The sequence below is a fragment of the Aegilops tauschii genome, chromosome 5 (genome assembly GCF_002575655.3).
Source record: "Aegilops tauschii subsp. strangulata cultivar AL8/78 chromosome 5, Aet v6.0, whole genome shotgun sequence".
In the NCBI taxonomy this organism is placed as follows: Eukaryota; Viridiplantae; Streptophyta; class Magnoliopsida; order Poales; family Poaceae; genus Aegilops; species Aegilops tauschii.
This window is the reverse complement of record NC_053039.3, coordinates 425119521-425147085: the sequence shown is the minus strand read 5'-3', so window position 1 is coordinate 425147085 and position 27565 is coordinate 425119521. Positions and strand designations below refer to the sequence as shown.

At 50.4% G+C, this 27565-nt stretch overlaps 2 pseudogenes; both read right to left on the bottom strand.

The window, feature by feature from the left end:
- Positions 1-5003: 5003 nt before the first annotated feature.
- LOC109753235 (dehydration-responsive element-binding protein 1H-like) lies at positions 5004-7039 on the bottom strand (annotated as a pseudogene).
- A 3255-nt stretch (positions 7040-10294) lies between these two features.
- Positions 10295-15002, bottom strand: LOC109753258 (dehydration-responsive element-binding protein 1H-like; annotated as a pseudogene).
- Positions 15003-27565: the final 12563 nt, after the last annotated feature.

Sequence of the window (27565 nt, the reverse complement as noted above, 5' to 3'; positions counted from 1 at the left end):
TCGGGGGTTACCGGTATTGTACCGGGACCACCGGAAGGGTCCCGGGGGTCCACCGGGTGGGGCCACCTATCCCGGAGGGCCCCGTGGGCTGAAAGTGGAAGGGAACCAGCCCTTAGTGGGCTGGGGCGCCACCCTTGGGCCTCCCCCATGCGCCTAGGGTTGGGAACCCTAGGGGGAGTTCCCCCTTGCCTTGGGGGGCAAGGCAACCCCTTCCCCCCCCCCCCTTGTGGCCGCCCCCCCCCCCCCACGAGATCTCATCTCTAGGGCCGGCGCCCCCCCCCAGGGGGCCTATATAAAGGGGGGAGGGAGGGCAGCAACCTACAACCTTGGGCGCCTCCCTCCTCCCCTGCAACACCTCTCTCTCTCTCTCGCAGAAGCTCGGCGAAGCCCTGCCGGAGACCCGCTACATCCACCACCACGCCGTCATGCTGCTGGATCTCCATCAACCTCTCCTTCCCCCTTGCTGGATCAAGAAGGAGGAGACGTCGCTGCACCGTACGTGTGTTGAACGCGGAGGTGCCGTCCGTTCGGCACTCGGTCATCGGTGATTTGGATCACGGCGAGTACGACTCCGTCATCCACGTTCATTGGAACGCTTCCGCTCGCGATCTACAAGGGTATGTAGATGCACTCCTTTCCCCTCGTTGCTAGTAGACTCCATAGATGCATCTTGGTGAGCGTAGGAAAATTTTAAAATTATGCTACGATTCTCAACACTCATCATCATCATCATCATCATCTTCAGTTATGCACCGAGTATGGCCATGCATGAAACCATGCATGAGCAGGTGCGCCTTGAATTTACCACCCTGAAAGGGGTCGAGCCTGACTCTTCCTTTGCATTTTCGACAGGACATAAAACATCCTTCAGTCTTTTTTCATACATGTCATCCACAGCGGATTGCCAGTATCTTTCCACCATCCTTCCATTGACGTTCATGATCACCTGCGCGCGGAGCAAATATTATAACCACATATATATGCATGCATGGATCAAATTCATGCAAAAATTCGACATGACCTTCCCTAAACATAGGACATATTGAGTTTGCGCGAAATTCGCCGAAACGGAAATGAATCGACATTTCGGCAAAACATAGGCAACTCATGTCACTCACATGCCACACACAATTCGGTATATTCATATCGCACATAGTTTCGGTCCTAATCGCAAACACACATATTTCCATTCTTGCACAACTCTTTTTTTTCTCACCTATTTGTCGAGAGGAATATCGAGCACCTTCTTATAATTAGCTAGTAGCTCTAGATAGAGCTATGAGAGGGAGGAGGGAGGGCATTAATGGAGGGGGTGGCGGAGGGGCAAAGAAGAGAAGGGGAGAAGGGGCAAAAGAAAGGAAGAGGAAGGAGGGAGGGCATTAATGGAGGGGGTGGTGGAGGGGCAAAGAAGAGAAGGGGAGGAGGGGCAAAAACAAGGAAGAGAAAGGAGGGAGGGCATTAATGGAGGGGGGAGGGGCAAAGAAGAGGGGGAAGCATTGAAGGACAAGCAAGTTCAAGAGGGAGGGGGAGAAAGAAAGGGGGAGGAAGAAGAAGGGGGGAAAGGTGGCAGATATTTTGGCTGGCGACCATAGCAGTAGCGCTGGGCACCAAAGCGCGCTAGTGCTATGTGTGCCAGCCAAAATATCTACTGGTACATAAAACTAGCTATAGCGCTTGCCCAAAAAAACACGCTACTGGTGAAAGATTACACATAGAAGAAGTAGCAGTAGCGCTTCTTAGTGGCCCCGCGCTACTGTTATTTTCTTAACAGTAGCGCTTGTTAGGGTACCAACGCTGCTACTTTTTTTGGCCGGGGGGTGTGGTGTGGCTAACTTACCATCTTAACAGTAGCGCTTGTTAGGGTACCAACGCTGCTACTATTTTTTGGCCGGGGCGGTGTGGTGTGGCTAACTTACCAATAGCGTGCCCTCTAGAAACCAACGCTGCTGCTAAGTTGTACCAGTAGCGCGGTTTGTAACACACGCTACTACTAATTATCAGTAGCGTGGGCTCCAAAACACACGCTACTGGTAAACTTCTATGTATAAGCCTTTTTCTAGTAGTGGCAACAACCATGTAACCCTACCCCTCATCCACCTACATAAGTGGAGGTAGGGGCCTCCCAAGGGGGCATCGAATAGATCTTCAACAGATCCAACACATGTACACCTCAACGAGGCCACATCCATACAATACATGTAGCATGTCGGGTATTACCTCACAACGAAGGTCTGAGCCTGGGTAAATCCTTGTCTCTTGTGTACCCCAATCTGATCCTATATGCGCGCTCCGGCCCATGAGGAATCCTATGTAGGGATCTGACAGAATTCTGCTCCATCATCCGGCGCGGGGCATGCATGCCGCCACGCGGCTCTAGGCACGGCTTGGCACGCAAGAAAGCGCGTGGTGCCTCACCCGCGGGCGCGCCCGAAGCCGCCCAATGACTGTGGACCCTGGCACGCCCAGCGGTCCACCCGTTATGGACCCTCCAGCCGGGTCTCCCGGGTCCAAGCGTCCGGGCAGATCGGACGGCCCGGAGCGCTCCCAAGAGGCTTTCCCCGCAAGTTAGCCGGCAATGGACGATTAGGAGGCTCTCTCGCCCACGAGGAGCCTAGGGAGAAGAGTACTCCAGCATCCTTTATTGAGTAATGATGATCTGCTGCCGAAGGATGAGGCTTAAGTTGCAAGCAAGGTAATTTTTCATTGCCATATGTATTAACATTATTCAGATTGGCATGTACTCCACCCGTTTCAAAATAATTGAAGTTTTAAGTTTATTCCAAGTCAAATTTGCTTACATTTGACCAACTTTATAGAAAAAAAATATGCTAAGACCTCTACAACACCAAATAGACATAGTGTGAACATATATTTCATAAAATATCCCATGAGACCAATTTGGTGTTATAATTGTCAATATATTTTTCAATAGACTTGGTCAGACTTAAACAAGTTTGGCTTGTAACAAACCCAAGACTTCAGTTATTTTGAAACGGGTATAGTATCAATCACAGAAACTAGATTCAGATGTGTCACCCATGAGACCAAGTACTCCTACGTCTGTCTAACTCTAATAAAGTGACACGTCACCTCTTTGTCATCCTGGCATTGGTGTTTTTATAGAGGAAAAGGCACCGGTGTTGCCAGGCAAGAAATAATCACCAGGACAAGAACCTCCCCTGGGACTAAATACATACTATAACCAAAGTGGCACATCATGACGTTGGACTCGCCGGAATTTGATCCTAAAAATAGGTCATATATCCGTTCTTGTGTGGACTCGCCGGAATTGATCCTAATTAGTCAATAAAAATATGTGGTCGACGGGAGGAGCCCAATCAGATCCGGACTCACGTAAAAATCCTTGTCGCCACGCTACGTGAGCTCACTCAAGTGGAGGCAGATGAGTGTGAGCAGGAAACAGATGCCGCGGGCAGGGCACACTACGTCGCTGTCTGGGCCTTCTTCCTCCATTGATCCAATGGCCAAGTGGCAAGATGTTAGTAGCAGGATATTTGTGGCTTCTTTTGGCAACAATGATGACAGGCGACCGTTGTTTTCCTTCAACTGGTGGTGGACGTGTCCTTTTCGCCGCGGTTTTCCAGCTTGAAACTGTTATCCGCTCATCTTCTTTTTATAGAAATGGGACAAAACTGTTCTGTTTCACTGATATTTAAGTAGCGCGGACCTAAATATCTAAGGTGAGTAGGTGACGCTATGCATCTTTGCCATGTTGGCCATGGGATTTAGGAAGGAGGCGGCACGGAGCGCCGCGTCAGATCGCGTGGCCACGAGGAATCCTTCCTGGAGCCATGGTTTTAACCGGCTGACCTGGACGTTTTCTAGGCCACGTCTTGTGCATTAGGCTGGTCATAGTGGGGAGTAACTTATACTAGTGTCATGCATATGACACTAGTCTAAGTTATTACTCCTACCTTTATAGTGCAAAGTAATATAGTAGTAGTATCATAGATGGCTTCGTTTATTAGCTTGTAGACTCATCATTTCTCGGGAAGCGCTAATGTTATAGTAGTAACATATTATGTTACTTCAAACACCTCTCTCTTCATTAACTACATGCCACATAAGCAAAAAATTCTTGGAATTCGCAATGTTACTATCTAAGTTACTCCCACTATGACTAGCCTTAGCGCGTTTGGACTGCCTCTGTCGGATTACCCAGCAGTAAATCTTCCTACTGTGTTTGATTCCGTGAGAAGTCGTCAGATTCTTTTTATGCGTTCCGTGAATGAACTTTAATAAGTACTTCCTCGGTCCCAAAATAAGTCACTCAACTTTGCATTAACTTTAGTACGAACTCAATTTTGTACTCCCTCCGTCTAGGTGTATAAGTCACCTTACGAAAACCAAATAATCCCAAAACACTTAGGCGCGGTGCATTAACTCCCATCTCGTCTCATGTTTCTTACATATCAACCAATAAAAGATGTGGGCGTGCATGCTTTAAATGTTTTGAGACTATCAAACACAACATGCAGTGGTTAGTTCATGCATGCAATGCTATTAATTAGCAAATAAACATTAAGTTCTCTCCTTTTCCACTTTTCCTTGGTCACGGTGCACAACCTAAGGCTGGTCATACTAGGGAGTAACTTATCTATGTTACTACCTTCATAGTGCAAAGTAATATAGTAGTAGTATTATAGATGGCTTCATTTATTACCTCATAGACTCATTTTGTCTCGGGAAGCGCTATGTTACAGTAACATATTATGTTACCACAAGCACCTCTTTTCTCATTAAATACTTGCCACATAAGCAAAATTGTCTTGGGATGTGTTAAGTTACTATCTAAGTTACCCCCACTATGGCTAGCCTAAGATGACTTATTCACCTAGACGGAGGGAGTACTAACTTTAGTACCAACTTAAATTGGTACTAAAATTAGTACAAAATTGTGTCACTTATTTTGGGACGGAGTATACCGCAAGCCGATTCAGTTGGTTCGTTCCATGGCGAAAGTCAAATCAGGATAGTTTCTTTCAGTACTGACTCCAGAGCGTGGCGTCACCACCACCGTCGTTGTAGTAGTCCCCATTCTGCCAGCACGCCTCTATGGCATCGGCCGGTGGCGGAGGCTCGAGGAGCAGCCCCTCGGCGAAATCCGCGTAGTGGGAGCTCAGGTCCATTTCCCCAAACATGTCCAGCTCCAAGTCGAACTCGAACATGTCGCCATCGCCCAATGCGGCAGCCGGCAAATCAAACACTTTGTCCGCACAACCAGGATACGACGTCGCCCGCGAGCCTGGGTCCATCACCCAGGACACATCCAACTCGAAGTCGAACATGTCGCTGGCCAGTGCTGCTGCCGGCACGTCCAACACTTCGTCCGCAGCCGCACAAGGCTGCGGCGTTGCCCACGAGCCGGTGTTATCCGCACTGGGGCTGGAGGTGTCCAACTCCTCGTCCACTGGAATGGTCGTGTTGTAGTTTGCGGCCTCCCGTCGCTGGAAGCCCGCGCGGCAGCGAGCGCTGCGCACCGAACGTTGGCCAGGTCGGCGAGTGCGGATGGGACGGCGAGCAACCACGCGGAGTCTGGGAAGTTGAGGTACACGGCGGAGCGGCCGCCGAGCACGAGCATGGCGGCGTCGTGCGTGCGTGTCGTGGACTCGGCGGTGACGTACTTCTCGAGCCAGAGCCTGCACCCCCGAGAGGCTTCTGTCGGAAGCCAGCCGGCAATGGACGCCCATGAGGTGTTCTCGCCCGCGAGGAGCCTAGGGAGACGAGTACTATAGGATCCTTTATAGAGTAATGGTGAACTGCTGCTGAAGGAGGAGGCTTAAGTTGCAAGCAAGGTAAATTTTCATTGACATATTAACTTGATTCTGATTGGCATTTACTCCTATCGTTTCAAAATAATTAAAGTTTTAAATTTATTCCAAGTCAAATTTTCTTACATTTGACCAACTTTATAGAAAAAATATGTAAGGCCTACAACACCAAATAAACATAGTGCGATGTAAAAAAACATAGTGCGATGAGACTAATTTGCTGTTATAAATGTTAATATTTCAATAGACTTGGTCAAATTTAAACAAGTTTGGCTTGTAACAAACCCAAAAATTCAATTATTTTGAAACGAGATAGTATCAATCAAAGAAACTAGATTCAGATGTGTCACCCATGAGACCAGGTACGTCTGCCTAACTCTAAACTGGCATCACTGCTGTTATATATAGAGGTAAAGGCACGAGTGATGCCAGGAAAGAAATAATCACTAGGACAAGAGCCTTTCCCCCCGGAACAAATCGGCAATGGGACTAAATACATATAGGAGTATAATAACCAAAGTGGCACATCATCCTGTCATCATTATTGCCAAAAGAAGGAACAAATATCCATCCTGCCACTTGGCCACAGGATGGATTGAGGAAGGAGGCCCAGACAGCGACGTGGTGTGCCCCGCCCGCGGCAGCTGCTTCCTCCTCACACTCACCTGCCTCCACTTGAGAGAGCTCACGTAGCGTGGGGACGAGGATTTTGACATGAGCCCAGGAAAAGATCTGGTTGGGCCGTCACCTGTCGACCACATATTTTGTACTCGTATAGACTAATTAGGGTAGTCTTGACCACCTCCCTTTGTCACATGAACGCCACACATGAACGGATAAGACCTATTTTGGGAATCGATTCCGGCGGGTCCAACGTCAGCACCCATTGTCTTCCTTCAAGTGGTGGTCGACGTGTAAATTTCGCGCGGTTTTTCCGGCTTAAAACTGTTCCCGCTCGTCTGCTTTCTACAAAGTGATGCCCTCCAGGAATAGAAATGGGACAAAATTGCTCTGTTCCACAAATATATTTAAGTGGCACGGACCTAAATATCTAAGGTGACACGCCAAAGCCACGAGGGAAGGGTGGCGTGTCACGCTCACACACTATGCATCTTTGCCCTGTTGGCTATAGGATTTAGGAAGGAGGCTCCACAGAGCGCCGCGTCAGCTCGCGTGTCCACGAGGAACCCCGGAACGGTGGCTTTAATCGGCTGACCTGGATGGTTTCTAGGCCACATCTTCTGCATTAGCGCGTCCGAACTGCCTCTGTGTGATTACAGCATCTATGGCCGGACATAGTAAATGTGATCCTTAAACGTTCGCTCACGCACCCGGTCAATCCACTTTAAGCCCCTATTTATTCGTCCGCGCAGCTACACTCTTCACTTTCCTTCTCATATGACTGGACATTTGCATGTGATTGGTGGAGATCAAAAAAGAGAAATAAAAGAATGAATAAAGAAAGAGAAAATGTGGTACGGGGTGGGGCCGCGTCCGACGTGGCGAACTACCCGGATGCGCCCGGGCACGTCCGCGAGCCCTCATATCCCCCATACATTTGAGATGGATATTAGGGTTCGCGGACAGCCCGAGCTTATAGGGATGATATGAGGGGTCCGGTTTGGTCACGCTTTTCCTCCTCTCTCCTGTCCGGTCACTGACCGGGCGCGTCTGCAGGCGTACGAGAGATGGATTGAGGCGTCCGGCTGTAAATGCTCTTACCCAGCGTTAATCTTCCTCTTGCAAAGTCAGTTGTTGCCATTTTTTTTCCGGTGAAAGGGGAGTTTTATCCCAATGTTCTGGGTTACAACAAAAGCACCCGTGACACGATCTGTACGACTATAATTTGCTAAACAATAGCTACATTTTGTTCATGCCGTAGCTTCTGAGGAACAAACTCCTATCCGAAAGCATAGCATTGATCTTCGCAACAATGTGGCCGTGTGCCGAACCAGAAATGCGATAACTTGAGCGTACTGCAGTGGCTTCTGAGGAATCGGACTGCACGATAACCGGAAGGTTTGTGTGCTCGAGCGCAAGAGCCATTTCTTGCATGATCGCGTGTAGCTCCACTTCTAGTGCATTATTACATTTGAAGATATGACGGTAACCTGCAAAAATTACCGACCCATTGTCCCTTCTTAACACAATCCCGACTGTTGTTGCACCAACCGCGGTGCGAAGGAACCATCAACGGATACGGCTGCAAAGTTTGCTGGCGGTAGCGGCCACCGCAGGGCCGGCGAGGGGGCTATCATCTCCAGAGCACTGGTATTTCTTGGCATAGCCGATGGATTTGAAGTAGCTATCCAAAAATTTGACTCTAACTTCAACCAGATGAACTTCTAGAGGGGCTATCATCTCCAGAAGGACGTCCGTTTGATCCGGATTCTGTCCATTTGGAGCGGCAAAATGGACGCCCGTGTACGGTTTGGGTCGTCCGCGGATCGGTGCACCCAACGCGCAGCCGCATCCCAAACATTGTCCGTGTCGGACCTAGAAAAAAACACCCAAAAAGGCATTGTAATTTTAAAAAAGGCATTGCAAAATAGCTTAAAACATAAATATATAACAAACTTAATTAAACAATCCACCATAGTCATGGCCCACGCATAGTACTTAAGTTGAAATTAAAAAGAACATAAAAAGGTAGTTCGTCCGCCCCGCGTGCCTCCAATGCCGTCGCCGTCATCAGGCGCCACTGTCCTCGTCGTCGCCTAGCCAGGTCAATGTAGGGTGGGGTGTCCAGAGATGGGGCGGCGGCTCCCATAATTGGACGGGCGAGTTCTGCGGCGGCGGCGACGGTGGTGGTGACCACGGCGCCCATGCACGCTCCTCCGTGGCCTCCTCCTTCACCTCCATCTTCACCTCCTGCTTCACGTCCAGCTCCGACACGCAGACGTCTCCCACTGCCGACAACTCCAGCATCTCCTGCAACCCCTCACATTCCTCCTCCTGACAGCGCTTGTGCTCCCGCTCGAAGTCCTCCATGACGGCATGCACCAATCGCTCCTCCTCCTCGGACATCATGGTGGGAGGTTGCGGGGGCGGGGGCGGCGGCGACGGAAAGGGAGAGGGCATTAGCGTCAGGCCGCGCGCTCTTGTCGGGCTCGATGCGCACACACGAGGGGCACTCTGGGACACACGGGGCGGCCTATGAGCACGGCCGACAAAAAAGTTTGCCGGCGCATGTCGTGCTCGTCCTGGAACCATGTGTCCCGGAAGGGCGAGTCGACGTCGTACCTACGGTCGGCGATGTACTGACGCGGAATCCGGGAGCGACGACGGGCGATCTCCTGGAGGCACGCGCGGCCGCTCGCCGGACGGGGGGGGATGGGCACCCGATGCGGGCTTACATGCCACCCATTGGGAAGGTGGGCATCTGGCCACGGCAACGGCATGCCGGTCTCCCAGTACCGGTGGCAGATGGCGACCTTGACGTAGGGCCGGAAGCCTGGCGTGGTCGCCGGAGGGGAGATGGAGAAGGATGCCGGCGAGGTGGAGTGGGTGGCCGCGCTTCCAGATGAGGCGGACAACGACCCCGCCTCGTGGTCGCGCTTGGTCTTCTTGTCAGGGTGCCACTTCCAGAACCCCATGGGCGGCGGGGAGCAAGGTGGGTAGCGGCGCTAGGCTAGGGTTTGCTTTCTTGGAGGGAGGGAGCAATGGAGATGGTGAGGAAGTGGAAGTCCACGGCTTCGCCATAAAAAAGACGTGGTCGGGGCCGTCTGGCTGGCTGACCGGCGGGCCCACCCATCCATGTCCATTGAGTGGGGTAGGTTGGAGGTAGTTAGATGGCCAACGCACGGGTCTGTGACGGACGGCGAGAGGCCGCATGCGTGTTCATTCTGTGTTCATTTGACCGCAAAGCCAAACCAATTTTACGCCCAGAATGAGACGAGCCGGACCAGAAGTGGACGTTTTTACAAATGAGGTCGTGCGTTGCGCCGGCTCGTCTGTCCGTTTAGCCCGGGCGATTTTGGTTCCTACGTCGGAGTTGGCCTGAATATATTTACAGTTAACCAAAGTGGCACATCATCCTGTCATAATTGTTACCCAAAGAAGGAAGAAATATCCTAGCATCCTGCCACTTGGCCACGGGATGAATTGAGGAAGGAGGCCCAGACAAACAGCGACATGGTGTGCCCCGCCCGCGGCCTCCTCTGTCCTCACACTCACTCCACTTGAGTGAGCTCACGTAGCGTGGCGACAAGGATTTTGACGTGAGTCCGGATCTGATTGGGCTCCTCCTGTCGACCACATATTTCTATTATAGACTAATTAGCGTACTCTGGTCCACCTCCCCCGTCACATGAACGCCACACATGAACGGATGAAACCTATTTCCGGAATCAATTCCGGCGGGTCCAGCGTCAGCACCCATAGTTTTGTTTCAAATGGTGGCCGATGTGTCCTTTTCGCCGCGGTTTTTGCGGCTTAGAACTGTTCTCCGCTATCGCTTAGCCGAACCTCCGAGAATAGAAATGCGACAAAAAACTGCTCCGTTCCACAAATATCTAAGAGCATCTTCAGCCGTTCGGCCCCCAGGCCCGAAAAAGAGCTGCCTGGGGTGCGCCGGCGATAAACTCGGCGCCGGGGCGGTTCGGCACCCAGTCGTCGCCCCCCGGTCGTCCCCAGGCGCCGATTTCAGCCTAGCTTTCGGCTAAAAAACGGCCCGATATCTGCGTGAATCGGCCCATATTCGGTGTGGTTCGGCGGGTTTCGCCCATGAGATGCTCCTGCTCCTGGACGCCGGCTTCGGCTTCCTCATCCAGCAACGCCGCGAGCGCCTCCTCATCTTCAGAGTCCATCGCCGGGCCGGGCAATTCACCGAACACCTTGCGGGTGCGGTGGACGCAAGCCCGCCGGTGTACAGGCCCTGCGCGGCCGGAGCGCCGGAAAAGGTGCCGAGGCGGCGGCGGAGAGGCTGCCTCGGCGAAACCCCTTCTTTTTCCCGGCGGGAGATGGTCTACCTAGCTGCGGCGGACGGTGGTCGGCGCCGGAATCGGCAGGGTGGCGGCCGAGCGCGGGGGGTAGGAGGCGAATCTAGGCGGGTGGCTTGACTTTTCGTCTGTCAATGTGGCCCCGGAAACGCTTCCCCCTTGCGCCGGAGCCCCCGAGCGCCCCCAGTGCGCCGGGTTTGGCCTGCGAGCACCGGGCGCAAAAACGGACCGAGCCGGCAGAATTCGGGGTCATAGGGGCGCGACTGGGCCGTTTTTCGGCGCCGACGCAAATAAACCATCTAGGAAGACCATTCTGGGGGCGTGGCACGTCGATGCCAAGAAGGAAAGGTGGCATGTCACACACACCATGCATCTTTGCCCTGTTGGCCGTAGGATTTAGGAAGCAGGCGGCACGGAGCGCCGCGTCAGCTCGCGTGGCCACTAGGAACCCCGGAACGGTGGCTTGAAACCGGCTGACCTGGGTGGTTTCTTGGGCACATCTTGTGCATTAGCGCGTTAATCTTCCACCTGCAAAGTCTCTCATTGCCCTTTGTTTTGTCCTTTTTGTTCGTACGTACTCCCTCCATAAACTAATATAAGAACGTTAGATTACTAAAATAGTAATCTAAACACTTTTATATTAGTTTACAGAGGGAGTACTACAATTACAGCGTTTGATTTCGTGCAAAGCCATCAGATTCTTTTTAGGCGTTTAAGGGTTCATGGATAAATGTTCATATGCCGGACAAAGTGGTCCTATATTCAGTTCGTTCGTTCCATCGAGAAAGTCAAACCAGGGCAATTTCTTTCACTACTGACTCCAGAGCGCGGCGTCACCTCCGCCGTCGCCGTAGTAGTAGTCCCAGCACGCCTCGGCGGCATCGGCCGGTGGCGGAGGCTCGAGGAGCAGCCCCTCCGCGGAATCCGCGTAGTACGAGCCCCGGTCCTTTTCTTTTTCGAGAACACCTCGAAAGGGGCAGGGTTCTGCATTTCATTGAGAAGAAGAAAGTTGGTCCAGTTTATAAGGAAAACTGGACCCGAAAACTTAACATTCTCGGCTAATCAGGGAAAACCGAATGAAAACCGAAAAAGAAAGAAAAAAGAAAACGAGAAAAAAGGCACTAGAACTTAAGGACAGGGACAAGACAACTGCAGCATCAAGGGACATCATCAGAGCCAGACACCAAAGCACCCAAGCCCAAGGCAGTTAGGCGAGGCACAAGTGCAACCAAAATAACTGCCACTCGCCGAAGGGAAACTGTCCATACCGAAAGACTATTCTGACTCGGCCTCAAAGAATCATGTGTTAACATTATCATGTGGAAAACATCCTGACAGGTCCAACTTTGACTTCCCAGCGATCCTCGCCAAAGAGCTCAACGCCTCGATCACTTGCGGTGAGAGCGGTTTTTTGTACATGTCCAGGTATGCTTGCATCTTTTGCTCTGGCCCCTCTGCTTTGCTGACCTCCGGCAACTCATCAAAAGCCTCCAACATTCTATACTCTGCACGCTTGGATGTCGGGATGTTGCACGCCTTGTTCTTCTTATCCAGACGCCCGCTCCGTCGCCCGCCATTCTTCTCCCCATGCGAAGGCACTGGGGTCCCAAGCAGAGGTTGTGGGAGCGAACATGTAACCTTGCTGAGAAAGTCCTCCAGAGATAGTGGTGCCGCTTTAGTTTGCGCCACCTTCGCAACAACATTGCACACCTCGTCCATAGGCTCAGCCAGAACATCAGGCGCGTTGAAACCGAGCGGCTCCTCTGGACTCGGCATCAGACGTACAAGGGAGTGCACCACAAAAGATGAGGAGGAGCCTCCATGGTGTGGCGACAGAATAGTAGCCTCCGAGCACATAGGATCAACATATTCCTCACTCCCTACGGACTGAGGCACCATGGCTGAACCACATGTCATCGCCCCAAGCGGAGCAGTCCCTAGGACCAAGGATGACAGGCAAAACCTGAGGGGAAGGCGCCATTGCTTCATCAAGCATAGGATCGTTAGGCCACGGATCGATGCCCACCGGCCTAGCCGAGAGCATAGCAGCAAGGAGATCCTGCTCAACCGGGGCGAGAGGGAAGACACAGCCGTCCACACTACGAGCCAAGCGATCTCCAAGGGGTGGCGCTAAGAGAGCCTCGGCGTATGAGCGCTGCCTAGAAGCATGGCTAGCCGGCGCGTCACGGCGATCCCCAACACCAAGTCGAGGACCGTGGGAAGGCACCGTCGAGGAGAGCTTCGACGAAGGGCCAGGGCACTGACTGGCAAGATGGAAATCTTTGTAGCAACGCCAGCACTTTAGCGGCTCCTCGCAATCCTTGGCGAAATGCTTGCGGCTGAGACACCGAAAGCATCGTCCGTCCATCCATTTGAGGTAGGCGGCGCGCTCAGACGGACTAACCACCGGCCGCGCCTTCGGCGGCACAGCCCGACCGCTGCTGGAAGCATTTGCACATCCCTTGCTCCCACGCACTTCAATCCATCCTCCATGGTCTGAGGCAGGAGAGGAATCCCCTCCCCCCGGAGCCAAGGCCGCGTCCCGGATTACCACAGATTTGGGACGAGTCCGTGAAGAGGAGGGCGGAGCAGCAACAACGGCATCAACCTCCGGGAAAGCCTGCACGCAGCAGGCAGACCGCGGCACTCCAGCAGCGACCCGTGCAACATCGGAACGGCCGTCAGCACAAATCCCGGCGGCGGGCTCCCGGACCACAATGGATCGAAGACGAGGCGGGGGCGGAGAGGCTTCAGTCGATGGAGCCGAGTCGCCGGACGGTGGGGGCAAACCGGCGACCATCCCGGGGGACGAGCGGGAGAGCCCCGGATGCGGCGACGGCGACGGCGCATCTGGATCGGGAACCAGCCCCGATGCCGACGCGGAGGAGAGGCGCCGCGGCGCGGACGGGCCGGATGCAGGGGTGGCGAGGGTGGTGGGCTTGAACGGGGGCGGAGGGAGGGCAAGCGGCGGGGGCGGCAGAGGTGGGGGCGGCGGCGCACGCGCGTGGGGCGCGGACGTCGCGAGAGCGCTGGCCATCCCTCCCCGGACATGTCAAGCTCGAAGTCGAACATGTCGCCGCCCAGTGCGGCCGCCGGCACCTCCAACACTTTGTCCGCACAACCAGGCTGCGACGTCGCCGGCGAGCCCAGGTCCATCACCCAGGACACATCCAACTCGAAGTCGAACATGTCGCTGGCCAGTGCTGCCGCCGGCACGTCGAACACTCCGTCGGCGGCCGCACAAGGCTGCGGCGTTGCCCACGAGCCAGAGGTGGACGAACTGGAGGTGTCGAACACCTCGTCCACGGGAACGGTCGCGGCGCAACCGGCGGCCTCCCGGCGCTGGAAGCCCGCGACGGCGGCGAGCGCCGCGAGCCGGACGTCGGCCAGGTCGGCGAGCGCGGACGGGACGGCGAGCAGCCACGCGGAGTCCGCGAAGTTGAGGCACGCGGCGGAGCGGCCGCCCAGCGCGAGCATGGCGGCGTCGTGCGCGCGCGCGGCGGACTCGGCGGTGACGTAGGTCCCGAGCCAGAGCCTGCACCCGCGCCTGCCGGGCACGCGCACCTCGCACACCCACCGGCCGGCGCCGCCCCGGCGCCTCACGCCGCGGAACACCGGTGGCGCGTCTCCTTGAACTTGGTGCGCCCCGCGGGGCGCTTCGGCGGCGCCGCCGCGTGCTGGTCGTGCGTCGACGTGGACGTGGACGGGGAGCTCCATTGCTCGCTGCCCATGTCCATCTGCACTGCTGCCGGTCGATCGGTGAACGGCGAGTGACTAGCTAGCTCGGTGCTTTGCTTTAGCTTGGGATTATACTGGACCGTGGATGGATAACTCAGTGTCTTGTGTGGAGTGCGCTGTTATATAGTTTTGCTTGACGCGCTCGGAGCATGCGTGGGGCCGGCGACAAGCTGACGCGTGGCGTTTTGCAGCGTTGAGCCAGTGCGGCAGCTTTATTTTTTTTGGTAAATGGGCAGCTTCGTTCTATTTGACGAGTGGATTGGGCTCCACCTGCTGAGCCTATGCAGGCCCAAATAGAGGGAAGGCCATTTTCTCCCTGTCGGCCACGTTCTTTCGAGAGCAACTAGTTAACAAGCGCTTCTTCGGGAGCCTCGCAACGATCAGCGCCACTTAGTGCGTTCTCAGTCATCCGCCACGTGTCGCGCTTTGAACGCTCCCTTCAGATTATTTTTTTCCACACGCGTTTTCGGTTTTTTAAACGGTTTTTTTCCGGGTTTTTTCGACGTTTTGGTTTTCCCCCGGTCTTCCTTAGGTTTGCGACCAAAAAAATTTTCGAAATTTTTTTTTACGTGAAAAAACGTGTTTTCTTTTTTTTCCCTTTTGCGAAAAGTCACGGTTTTTCTTCCGCGAGAGTCACGACTCTCGCTCACGGCCGTGCCTTTCGGAAACCAAAAAAACGTGTTTTCTGTTTTTTTTTTCCTTTCTCGAGAGTCACGGTTTTACTTCCGCGAGAGACACGGTTGTGCTTTCGCGAGAGTCACGGCCGTGCCTCTCGGAAAGGGAAAAACAAAACGCGTTTTCTGTTTTTTTTTTCTTTCGCGAGAGTCACGGTTTTGCTTTCGCGAGAGTCATGGCCGTGTCTCTCGGAAAGGGAAAAAATACGCGTTTTCTGTTTTTTTTTCTTTCACGAAAGTCACGGTTTTGCTTTCACCAGAGGCACGGTTGTGCTTTCGCGAGAGTCACGGGCGTGCCTCTTTCGGAAAGAAAAAAAACGAGTTTTCTATTTTTTTTCTTCCACGAGAGTCACGGTTTTGCTTCCCCGAGAGGCACGGTTGTGATTTCACGAAAGGCACAGGCGTGCCTCTTTCAGAAAGGGAAAAACCATGCTCCCGGTTGGGTTTTTTCGTCTAGTTTTTCTCGTTGGTTTTTTTTCATGAAAAAAAAGTTCGTCAAAACCTATCAACATTGGATCTAGTTTTGAAGATCTCTACGCGAGGAATCCAATGGTGAAAACGGTTTGAGATTTGGACGCACGGTTTAAGAGATAAAACGTTTTGAATAAACGGATCTTAGAAAAAAGGGAAAACTACCAGGTTGCGACAAGTGGCGCGCTGCATGTGCGCCACTTGTCGTGACCTGGGAAGGTGGAGTGTTCTTTGCAACGAGTACTCCTTAATTAGTGATTTCGCGTTCTTTCGGCTCATTCGAACCGCACAGCCTTCCGTATTTTCAGTCATCCAAATTATCCGCAGCACAGAGGCAACGCCAACATTGACCAGAAGTATGTAATTTTACCCTTAAAGCATGGTTAATAGTATAGCCAACTGCTGGCTATAAGCCATTGCCATGTCATGTATAGCCCATCTTGTAGCCAATATGTACAATAGTTGATTAGAAGAGTGTACTACTCTATTCGCCAAAAAAAGAGTGTACTAGTACTTTTTTATTATATGGCCCATCTTTCACTCTCACAAAGTGCCTAGGAGCACGTGCTATAGCTGACTCTTCACCAAGAGCCCGCTTACCTTCTCTCTCCCATTTTCTTTCCTCCAACTAAGCAAAAATATACAGTTTATTTCTTATAGCCAGCTTTTTTTAGACTAAACACACTTTATTAATCATAAAAGTTCATAGGAATACAATGAATGTCTGGTGGGTTTATAAGCCATACATGGCGACCATAATCTAGTCCGAAAGCGTGTTTAGCGAGGCTATGTGCCTCGATATTTGTCGATCTGCCCTCAAATATGAAGGTGCATTGATCAAAGTCCTGTGCCGTCTCATTGATCTCCTTGACAGTACTAGCATATAATCCTCCTGTGCCTTCTTTGATGTCCCTGATCACACCCTGGCAGTCCGAAGCAATAACAAGCCGGGGAAGATCCAAGTCCGACGCTAGAGCAAGCGCCTCACGACACGCCAAGGCTTCCAGAGTAGCTGGATCCACCACTCCTGGAATCTTGATCACCGAGGCTCCTAGGAATACTGTTGGAAATATGCCCTAGAGGCAATAATAAATTGGTTATTATTATATTTCCTTGTTCATGATAATCGTTTATTATCCATGCTAGAATTGTATTGATAGGAAACTCAGATACATGTGTGGATACATAGACAACACCATGTCCCTAGTAAGCCTCTAGTTGACTAGCTCGTTGATCAATAGATGGTTACGGTTTCCTGACCATAGACATTGGATGTCGTTGATAACGGGATCACATCATTAGGAGAATGATGTGATGGACAAGGCCCAATCCTAAGCCTAGCACAAGATCGTGTAGTTCGTTTGCTAAGAGCTTTTCTAATGTCAAGTATCATTTCCTTAGACCATGAGATTGTGCAACTCCCGGATACCGTAGGAATGCTTTGGGTGTACCAGACGTCACAACGTAACTGGGTGGCTATAAAGGTGCACTACAGGTATCTCCGAAAGTGTCTGTTGGGTTGGCACGAATCGAGACTGGGATTTGTCACTCCGTGTAAACGGAGAGGTATCTCTGGGCCCACTCGGTAGGACATCATGATAATGTGCACAATGTGACCAAGGAGTTGATCACGGGGTGATGTGAGTTACGGAACGAGTAAAGAGACTTGCCGGTAACGAGATTGAACAAGGTATCGGGATACCGACAATCGAATCTCGGGCAAGTAACATACCGATAGACAAAGGGAATTATATACGGGATTGATTGAATCCCCGACATCGTGGTTCATCCGATGAGATCATCGTGGAACATGTGGGAGCCAACATGGGTATCCAGATCCCGCTGTTGGTTATTGGCCGGAGAACGTGTCGGTCATGTCTGCATGGTTCCCGAACCCGTAGGGTCTACACACTTAAGGTTCGATGACGCTAGGGTTATAGGGAATAGATATACGTGGTTACCGAATGTTGTTCGGAGTCCCGGATGAGATCCCGGACGTCACGAGGAGTTCCGTAATGGTCCGGAGGTAAAGATTTATATATGGGAAGTCCTGTTTTGGTCACCGGAAAAGTTTCGGGTGCTATCGGTAACGTACCGGGACCACCGGGAGGGTCCCGGGGGTCCACCAGGTGGGGCCACCGACCCCAGAGGGCTGCGTGGGCCAAGTGTGGGAGGGGACCAGCCCCAGGTGGGCTGGTGCGCCCCCCCACAAGAGGCCCAGGGCGCAGGAAGGGGGGGAAGGGGGAAACCCTAGGCTCAGATGGGCCTTAGGCCCATCTAGTGGGGCGCCCCCCTCTCTCCCCCCCTTGGCCGCCCCCAACTCCCATCTAGGGCTGGCCGCACCCCTTGGGGGGGGGATTCCTAGATGGGGGCGCAGCCCCTCCCCCTCCCCTATATATAGTGGGGGTTTTGGGGCTGCCATAGACATGAGACTTCCTCTCTCTTGGCGCAGCCCTACCCCTCTCCCTCCTCCTCCTCTCCCGAGGTGCTTGGCGAAGCCCTGCAGGATTGCCACGCTCCTCCACCACCACCACGCCGTCGTGCTGCTGCTGGATGGAGTCTTCCCCAACCTCTCCCTCTCTCCTTGCTGGATCAAGGCGTGGGAGACGTCACCGGGCTGCACGTGTGTTGAACGCGGAGGCGCCGTGGTTCGGCGCTTAGATCGGAATCAACCGTGATCTGAATCGCTACGAGTACGACTCCTTCATCCGCGTTCTTGCAACGCTTCCGCATCGCGATCTACAAGGGTATGTAGATGCACTCCCCTTCCCCTCGTTGCTAGATTACTCCATAGATTGATCTTGGTGATGCGTAGAAAATTTTGAATTTGGCATCATGAGCTAGGTCTATGCGTAGTTTCTATGCACGAGTAAAACACAAAGTAGTTGTGGGCGTCGATGTTGTCAATTTACTTGCCGTTACTAGTCTTATCTTGATTCGGCAGCATCGTGGGATGAAGCGGCCCGGACCGACCTTACACGTACACTTACGTGAGACAGGTTCCACCGACTGACATGCACTAGTTGCATAAGGCGGCTAGCGGGTGTCTGTCTCTCCCACTTTAGTCGGATCGGATTCAATGAAAAGGGTCCTTATGAAGGGTAAATAGAAATTGGCATATCACGTTGTGGCTTTTGCGTAGGTAAGAAACGTTCTTGCTAGAAACCCATAGCAGCCACGTAAAACATGCAACAACAATTAGAGCACGTCTAACTTGTTTTTGCAGGGTATGCTATGTGATGTGATATGGCCAAAAGGATGTGATGAATGATATATGTGATGTATGAGATTGATCATGTTCTTGTAATAGGAATCACGACTTGCATGTCGATGAGTATGACAACCGGCAGGAGCCATAGGAGTTGTCTTAATTTATTGTATGACCTGCGTGTCAATGAAAACACCATGTAATTACTTTACTTTATTGCTAACCGTTAGCCATAGTAGTAGAAGTAATAGTTGGCGAGACAACTTCATGAAGACACGACGATGGAGATCATGATGATGAAGATCATGGTGTCATGCCGGTGACGAAGGTGATCATGCCGCGCCTCGAAGATGGAGATCTAAGGCGCAAGATGATATTGGCCATATCACGTCACCTTGTGATTTGCATGTGATGTTTATCATGTTTACATCTTATTTGCTTAGAACGACGGTAGCATAAATAAGACGATCCCTCACTAAAATTTCAAGAGACGTGTTCCCCCTAACTGTGCACCGTTGCGAAGGTTCGTTGTTTCGAAGCACCACGTGATGATCGGGTGTGATAGATTCTAACGTTCGAATACAACGGGTGTTGACGAGCCTAGCATGTACAGACATGGCCTCGGAACACATGCGAAACACTTAGGTTGACTTGACGAGCCTAGCATGTACAGACATGGCCTCGGAACACAAGAGATCGAAAGGTCGAACATGAGTCGTATAGTAGATGCGATCAACATGGAGATGTTCACCGATGATGACTAGTCCGTCTCACGTGATGATCGGACACGGCCTAGTTTGACTCGGATCATGTATCACTTAGATGACTAGAGGGATGTCTATCTGAGTGGGAGTTCATTAAATAATCAGATAAACTTAATTATCATGAACATAGCCAAAAGGTCTTTGCAAATTATGTCATAGCTTACGCTTTAGTTCTACTGTTTGAGATATGTTCCTAGAGAAAATTTAGTTGAAAGTTGATAGTAGCAATTATGCGGACTGGGTCCGTAAACTGAGGATTGTCCTCATTGCTGCACAGAAGGCTTGTGTCCTTAATGCACCGCTCGGTGTGCTGAACCTCAGCGTCGTCTGTAGATGTTGCGAAACATCTGACATACACGTTTTGATGACTGCATGATAGTTCAGTGCGTAATGCTAACGGTTTAGAATTGTGGCACCATAGACGTTTTTGAAACGTTGCAGAACATATGAGATGTTCCGAAAACTAAAATTGGGATTTCAGACTAGTGCCCACGTCAAGAGGTATGAGACCTCTGACAAGTTTCTTAAGCCTGCAAACTAAGGGAGAAAAGCTCAATCGTTGAGCATGTGCTCAGATTGTCTGAGTACTACAATCACTTGAATCGAGTGGGAGTTAATCTTCCAGATGAGATAGTGATGGTTCTCCATAGTCACTGCCACCAAGCTATTAGAGCTTCGTGATGAACTATAACATATCAGGGATAGACATGATGATCCTTGAGCAACTCGTGATGTTTGACACCGCGAAAGTAGAAATCAAGAAGGAGCATCAATTGTTGATGGTTAGTAAAACCACTAGTTTCTAGAAGGCAAGGGCAAAAGGGACACTTCATGAAACAGCAAATCATTTGCTGCTCTAGTGAAGAATCCCAAGGTTGAACCCAAACCCGAGACTAAGTGCTTCTGTAATGAGGGGAACGGTCACTGAAGCAGAACTACCCTAGATACTTGGTAGATGAGAAGGCAAGCAAGGTCGACAGAAGTATATTGGATATACATTATATGAATGTGTACTTTACTAGTACTCCCAGCAGCACCAGGGTATTAAATACCGGTTCGGTTGCTAAGTGTTAGTAACTCGAAATAAAAGCTGCGGAATAAACGGAGACTAGCTAAAGGTGAGATGACGATATGCGTTGGAAGTGTTTCCAAGGTTGATGTGATCAAGCATCGCATGCTCCCTCCACCATCGAGATTGGTGTTAAACCTAAATAATTGTTATTTGGAGTTTGCGTTGAGCATAAACATGATTGGATTATGTTTATCGCAATACGGTTATTCATTTAAGGAGAATAATGGTTACTATGTTTATTTGAATAATACCTTCAATGGTCTTGCACCTAAAATGAATCTCGATCGCAGTGATACACATGTTCGTGCCAAAAGATATAAAATAGTAATGATAGTACCACATACTTGTGGCACTGCCATTTGAGTCATATTGGTATAGAACGCATGAAGAAGCTCCATGTAGATGGATCTTTGGACTCACTCGTTTTTTGAAAAGAATGAGACATGCGAACCATGTCTATTGGTATATATGCATGAAGAAACTCCATGCAGATGGATCGTTTGGACTCACTTGATTTTGAATCACTTGAGACATGCAAATCATACCACATGGGCAAGATGACTGAAAGGCCTCGTTTTCAGTAAGATGGAACAAGAGAGCAACTTGTTGGAAGTAATACATTTGATGTGTGCAGTCCAATGAGTGCTGAGGCACGCAGTGGATATCGTTATGTTCTTACTTCACAGATGATTTGAGTAGATGCTGAGTGTATTTACTTGATGAAACACAAGTCTGAATTATTGAAAGGTTCAAGTAATTTCAGAGTGAAGTTGAAGATCGTCGTGACAAGAGGATAAAATGTCTGTGATATGATCATAGAGATGAGTATCTGAGTTACGAGTTTGGCACACAATTAAGACATTGTGGAAATTGTTTCACGACTAATAGCGCCTGGAACACCACAGTGTGATGGTGTGTCCGAACAGCATAACTGCACCCTATTGGATATGGTGCATACCATGATGTCTCTTATCGAATTACCACTATCGTTTATGGGTTAGGCATTAGAGACAACCGCATTCACTTTAAATAGGGCACCACGCAATTCCGTTGAGACGACACCGTATGACCTATGGTTTAGAGAAACCTAAGCTATCGTTTCATAAAAGTTTGGGGCTGTGATGCTTATGTGAAAAAGTTTCAGGCCGATAAGCTCGAACCCAAAGCGGATAAATGCATCTTCATAGAATACCCAAAACAGTTGGGTATACCTCCTATTTCAGATCTGGAAGCAAAAGTAATTGCTTCTAGAAACGAGTCCTTTCTCGAGGAAAAGTTTCTCTCGAAAGAATTGAGTGGGAGGATGGTGGAAACTTGATAAGGTTATTGAACCGTCACTTCAACTAGTGTGTAGCAGGGCACAGGAAGTTGTTCCTGTGGCACCTACACCAATTGAAGTGGAAGCTTATGATAGTGATCATGAAACTTCAGGATCAAGTCACTACCAAACCTCGTAGGACGACGAGGATGCGTGCTACTTCAGAGTGGTACGTGATCCTGTCTTGGAAGTCATGTTGCTAGACAACACTGAACCTACGAGCTATGGAGAAGCGATGGTGGGCCCATATTCTGACAAATGGTTAGAAGCCATGAAATCCGAGATAGGATCCATGTATCAAAACAAAGCATGGACTTTGGTGAACTTGCCCGATGATTGGCAAGCCATTGAGATAAATGGATCTGTAAGAAGAAGACGGACGTGGACGGCAATGTTACCGTCTATGAAGCTCGACTTGTGGCAAAGAGTATTTTCACAAGTTCAAGGAGTTGACTACGATGAGATTTTCTCATCCGTAGCGATGCTTAAGTCTGTCGGAATCATGTTAGCATTAGCTGCATTTATGAAATCTGGCAGATGGATGTCAAAACAAGTTTCCTTACCAGTTTTCGTAAGGAAAGGTTGTATGTGATACAATCAGAAAGGTTTTGTCGATCCTAAGGATGCTAAAAGGTATGCTAGCTCCAGCGATCCTTCCATGGACTAGAGCAAGCATCTCGGAGTCAGAATATACGCTTTGATGGAGTGATCAAAGTTTTTGGGATTATACAAAGTTTGTTAGAAACTTGTATTTACAATAAAGTGAGTGGGAGCGCTACAACATTTCTGATAAGTATATGTGAATGACATATTGTTGATCCGAAATGATGTAAAATTTCTGGAAAGCATACAGGGTTGTTTGAAAGGAGTTTTTCAAAGGAAGACCTGGATAAAGCTGCTTACATATTGGGCATCAAGATCTATAGAGATAGATCAAGACGCCTGATGATACTTTCAAAGAACGCACACCTTGACATGATTTTGAAAGAGTTCAAAATAGACCAACAAAGAAGGAGTTCTTGGCTGTGTTACAAGGTGTGAGTATTGAGTAAGACTCAAGACCTGACCACGGTAGAAGAGAGAGAAAGGACGAAGGTCGTCCCCTATGCTTTAGACGTAGGCTCTACAGTATGCTATGCTGTGTACCGCACATGAAATGTGCCTTGCCATGAGTTGGTCAAGGGGTACAATAGTGATCCGGGAATGGATCACATGACAGCGGTCGAACTTATCCTTAGTATCTAGTGGACTAAGGAATTTTCTCGATTATGGAGGTGAAAAGGAGTTCGTCGTAAAGGGTTACGTCGATGCGAACTTTGACACTAATCCGGATGACTCTGAGTAGTAAACCAGATTCGTATAGTAGAGCAGTTATTTGAAATGGCTCCAAGTAGCGCGTGGTAGCATCCACAAGATGACATAGATATTCGTAAAGCACACACGGATCTGAAAGGTTCAGACCCGTTGACTAATAACCTCTCTCACAAGCATAACATGATCAAACCAGAACTCATTGAGTGTTAATCACATAGTGATGTGAACTAGATTGTTGACTCTAGTAAACTCTTTGGATGTTGGTCACATGGTGATGTGACCTGTGAGTGTTAATCACATGGTGATGTGAACTAGATTATTGACTCTAATGCAAGTGGGAGACTGTTGGAAATATGCCCTAGAGGCAATAATAAATTGGTTATTATTATATTTCCTTGTTCATGATAATCGTTTATTATCCATGCTAGAATTGTATTGATAGGAAACTCAGATACATGTGTGGATACATAGACAACACCATGTCCCTAGTAAGCCTCTAGTTGACTAGCTCGTTGATCAATAGATGGTTACGGTTTCCTGACCATAGACATTGGATGTCGTTGATAACGGGATCACATCATTAGGAGAATGATGTGATGGACAAGACCCAATCCTAAGCCTAGCACAAGATCGTGTAGTTCGTTTGCTAAGAGCTTTTCTAATGTCAAGTATCATTTCCTTAGACCATGAGATTGTGCAACTCCCGGATACCGTAGGAATGCTTTGGGTGTACCAGACGTCACAACGTAACTGGGTGGCTATAAAGGTGCACTACAGGTATCTCCGAAAGTGTCTGTTGGGTTGGCACGAATCGAGACTGGGATTTGTCACTCTGTGTAAACGGAGAGGTATCTCTGGGCCCACTCGGTAGGACATCATGATAATGTGCACAATGTGACCAAGGAGTTAATCACGGGATGATGTGAGTTACGGAACGAGTAAAGAGACTTGCCGGTAACGAGATTGAACAAGGTATCGGGATACCGACGATCGAATCTCGGGCAAGTAACATACCGATAGACAAAGGGAATTGTATACGGGATTGATTGAATCCCCGACATCGTGGTTCATCCGATGAGATCATCGTGGAACATGTGGGAGCCAACATGGGTATCCAGATCCCGCTGTTGGTTATTGGCCGGAGAACGTGTCGGTCATGTCTGCATGGTTCCCGAACCCGTAGGGTCTACACACTTAAGGTTCGATGACGCTAGGGTTATAGGGAATAGATATACGTGGTTACCGAATGTTGTTCGAAGTCCCGGATGAGATCCCGGACGTCACGAGGAGTTCCGGAATGGTCCGGAGGTAAAGATTTATATATGGGAAGTCCTGTTTTGGTCACCGGCAAAGTTTCAGGTGCTATCGGTAACGTACCGGGACCACCGGGAGGGTCCCGGGGGTCCACCAGGTGGGGCCACCGGCCCCAGAGGGCTGCGTGGGCCAAGTGTGGGAGGGGACCAGCCCCAGATGGGCTGGTGCGCCCCCCCACAAGAGGCCCAGGGCGCAGGAAGGGGGGAAGGGGGAAACCCTAGGCTCAGATGGGCCTTAGGCCCATCTAGTGGGGCGCCCCCCTCTCTCCCCCCCTTGGCCGCCCCCAACTCCCATCTAGGGCTGGCCGCACCCCTTGGGGGGGGAACCCTAGATGGGGGCGCAGCCCCTCCCCCTCCCCTATATATAGTGGGGGTTTTGGGGCTGCCATAGACATGAGACTTTCTCTCTCTTGGCGCAGCCCTACCCCTCTCCCTCCTCCTCCTCTCCCGAGGTGCTTGGCGAAGCCCTGCAGGATTGCCACGCTCCTCCACCACCACCACGCCATCGTGCTGCTGCTGGATGGAGTCTTCCCCAACCTCTCCCTCTCTCCTTGCTGGATCAAGGCGTGGGAGACGTCACCGGGCTGCACGTGTGTTGAACGCGGAGGCGCCGTGGTTCGGCGCTTAGATCGGAATCAACCGCGATCTGAATCGCTACGAGTACGACTCCTTCATCCGCGTTCTTGCAACGCTTCCGCATCGCGATCTAAAAGGGTATGTAGATGCACTCCCCTTCCCCTCGTTGCTAGATTACTCCATAGATTGATCTTGGTGATGCGTAGAAAATTTTGAATTTCCACTACGTGCCCCAACAAATACACCCGTATCATCTCTGCATACTGCGCTGAACGTACCATCAAGGGTATTTCTCGCCGTTGCTCCATCAACTCTGATCTTCGCCACTCCCGGCGGCGGTGGTATCCATTTAGCCTGAACCTGGACCCGGTTTGGGTTCACAGCTCCTCGAGTCACTTTGGGCTTGCATTCCTCGATTTCCCGGATATACTTTGAGATGAAGCTATGCGTTAACAAAGGACTCTGGAATATGTTCTCATGCAGCGCCTGTCTCCGTGAGTGCCAAAGCGCCCACATGGTGACCGCGACCTGAGTAAACTCTGTCGGCGAAAGCATTTCCATTAGGGCAAACAACCACCTCTTCGCGTCCGGCTCTGTTGTGTTGTTCAAAGCCTCAACTAGCTCCGGATCTTGCAGCGCCCACACACAACGTGCGACTGTGCAGTGTAGTAACGAGTGTTGCCATGAATCTTCTGCCCCGCACAAGCCGCACCGTGTGCTTGTGGACAAGTTTCGGTGATGTAGCAAGTCTGCCGTGGGGATAGATTGCTGAGCAAGCCTCCATAAAAAGATCTTCACCTTGGGGGGTACATTAACTTTCCATAACTGCTCCCATGCCTTTGAGTCCCTGTCAATATCTGAGGAATTAGCTCGGCCTTCTAGCCATGCTTCTCTCCTCATCTTGGTGTTAACCAGCATGCGGTAAGCAGATCTTACGGAGAACATCCCATTCTTTTCATGGATCCAAGACTAGAAGTCCTCAATGTGTCTCGTACACAAGGGTATTGACATAATCACCTGTGCGTCTGTTGGAAGAAAAATCTTTGAGATCGCTGTGCTGTCCCATTGTGCACCTGGCAATATTAGTTCGTTCACCCCTGAGGTGGATTCGCTATTCTGCTCACTATCGGTCTCATATTAGCCGGGCGTGGTAGCCAGTTTTGGTTCCAAATATGCGTGGTTAGGCCATCACCAATGCGCCGGATTAACCCCTGATTTAGCACTTCTCGTCCATCCATGATAGCTCGCCAGATTTGGGAGGGAGCCGAACCCAGCTTCGCGCTCAAGAAATCCGTTGTAGGGTGGTACTTTGCTTTCAGGACTCGGGCGCTAAGGGACTGCGGGTCCGTCAAGACTCTCCAGGCTTGTCTCGCTAGCAACTCTAGGTTGAAAAGCTCAATATCCCGAAATCCCAATCCACCGCAGAATTTTGGCATGGTCATAGTGCTCCATGAAACCCAACTCGCTTTCCGTTTCCCTTCCTTGCTACCCCACCAAAACTTTCTGATGAGCGTGTTGATATGCTCACATAGGCCTCGTGGGAGCTTAAAACATGACATGGAGTAAACGCTTTTCCTCCGGCTGACAATAGCTTTTCCATCCACCCCTTAATCTTGCTCCATACTCTATCTTTAAGAAATTTGAAGGCTCCGTTTTTACTCGCTCCCACATCGGTGGGCATGCCCAAATATCTATCAGAAAGAGATTCATTCGGAATATTCAAAATGTTTTTTACCTCCGTTTTCAGCGAATTCGTCGTGCCCTTACTGAAAAACACTGAAGACTTTGCTAAATTTATTCTCTGGCCTGAGGCATTGCAATAACTATCCATCAAGGAAGACAACTCATTTGCTCCAGCTGAACTGGCTTTGATAAACAGCACGCTATCATCTGCAAAAAGCAAGTGGCTTACCGGCGGTGCCGTCGGAGCCACTCGAATACCACTGAGGTGCGATGGTTCATCTTGGGTTTTTAAGAGGCACGAAAGGCCCTTAGCTGCAATCAAAAACAGGTATGGAGAAATTGGGTCTCCCTGACGGATCCCTTTGGATGGTGTGAATTCCTCAAGCTTGTTTCCATTGAATAGGACAGAAAATTTTACCGAAGTCACCATCCTCATGATTGAGGCTACCCAAGTAGGTGCAAAACCCATCTTGGTCATGATAGCCTCAAGGTAGTTCCACTCAACACGGTCATAGGCCTTCATCATATCCAGTTTTACTGCACAATATCTATTCCGTTGGGCCTTGTTCCTTTTCATGAAATGCAGGCATTCATAGGCTGTTATGATATTATCTGTGATTAAACGACCAGGCACAAACGCAGACTACTCTTCTGAGATGATGTCAGGCAATATCTATTTCAATCTGTTGGATAACACCTTGG